We start from the raw sequence: 1,818 nt of genomic DNA, 5'->3' as shown, positions 1-1,818 counted from the left end.
GAGAGAGAGAGAGAGAGAGAGAGAGAAAGTAAAAATTCTTAAGGTATTAATTGCCTACCAATATTATCCTTCATATTTCTTCTATTATAGTATTCAGGTGTGGTTCTAAAGGAATAACTCAACACAGCATCAGTCTGATACTTTTATAGGTCTGTATTTTTCGATGCTTGATTTAAAATGTATCTTTTTTCTTTAATAGTAGGTGAGAGTTCTGAAGAAGACTCTAAGCAGGTAAGATTTTAAGGATTTTAAAAATTATATGTCACATAAAAGAAATTAACTTTGGTTGAGTGTTCTGTTCTGGATTAGACACTATATTTCGTGCTTAACATATGTTATCTTACATAGTCATCACGATACTTTTGCAAAGTAGCTGTGCTATTATAACCTACTTTTTATTAATTAGACAACTGTGGTTGATGAATTTACCCATGATGCCATAGTAAACAAGTGGCTGACCGATGATTTGACCTGTCTAGTTCCGTAGCCTATACTGATGAATCCCTATGCGGCACTGACATCAAGTCAGACCAACTCAGACAGTCTAATTTCATTATGTGTTAACTTAGATTTAGAGTTTTCCTAAGAAGCCCAGTTAATTCAAAATTTGTCTTAATATACTTGACAGTTGCAGCAGTAAGTAGTAACTTGATTCTTTTTAAAGATATTGCCAGCTTATTTTTATTTATTTGTTTATTTTTTTTAACACCTACAGCACCTGGTATTCCTAGGTGATCTCCCATCCAAGTACTAACCAGGCCCGACCTTGCTTAGTTTCCGAGATCAGACGAGATCGGGCACGTTCAGGGTGGCATGCCGTAGACAACTAGTAACTTTATTTTACCATCAAAGAGTTTAGGGGAGATCTCAGTTATCTATGGCCACAGAGCAAGGCCTATTCAGACAAGTGTTTTTAGGCTTAATAATATCTTCTGTTCTTGCCATGAATTATTTTTTTGTAAGTGAAGAATATCTATGTATAGACTATGCTATGGCAATTAAATTCAGCATGCATTTAGAGGTTATTTCTAATTGATTTCTTTACTTACTGACTTTCCAGTGTGATTTTCCCTTCTGGGTAGTACATTTTCCTAGTTCCGTAAAGTTTTTTCTCTTTTTTCTTAGTTTTTTTTTCTTGTTCCATGAGTTTCTTTGATTTTTTACTTTTCTCTGTTTTTCCTGGTGTTTCTTAGATTCTGTTATTTTTTTTCACTATGGCAGCTAAATATTCTCCCTTTTTTTTATAGACAGAATCAAAAGCACATAGAATTTTAGGAGGTTCATGAATCTTAATGAATAATTAATCAAAACACCCCCTAGTACTTCAACCTGTGTTTAAAATTCTGGCCAAGTTGTTTAAATGGAAATTTGAAACTCAAAGAGATTAAAGTGATTTATTTAGACAGAGTAAGTGATGAAAATGAGATTTAAATTCAGGTTTCTAAGCCCAGTACTCAATCTTATCATCCTGCATTGAGTGTTTTATACTAGAAAGGTGGGAAGAGAGGGTTTAGTAAAAGTGAGTAAGAGGATGAAAATGGAATTTGCAGGAGAACCCAAGATTCAAGAGGCACAACACTGGGTTGGGATAGGAATAAGGATTTTAGAATAAAGATCAGATCAGATTAGAGAAAGTTCAGAATTTTGATAAGTTATGATAAGTTAAAATAAATAACAAGAAAGAACACAGGATGTTGGGAGTTGTCTAGAAAGGCATATTAAAATAAGGGGTTCATAAGAGTCCTGAATAGGTTGCTGCTTTGTTTTTTTTGTTGTTGTTGAATTGGAAGAATTAGCAAAATTTAAGTTTTCTAGGGA

The 1,818-nt window shown here is 33.4% G+C and overlaps 1 pseudogene; it reads right to left on the bottom strand.

Annotated features, from left to right (window-relative positions):
* Positions 1 to 706: 706 nt before the first annotated feature.
* Positions 707 to 824, bottom strand: LOC112485475 (annotated as a pseudogene).
* Positions 825 to 1,818: the final 994 nt, after the last annotated feature.

This window comes from Pteropus alecto, unplaced genomic scaffold (genome assembly GCF_000325575.1).
Source record: "Pteropus alecto unplaced genomic scaffold, ASM32557v1 scaffold13561, whole genome shotgun sequence".
NCBI lineage: Eukaryota > Metazoa > Chordata > Mammalia > Chiroptera > Pteropodidae > Pteropus > Pteropus alecto.
This window is presented reverse-complemented; position numbering and strand designations above follow the sequence as displayed.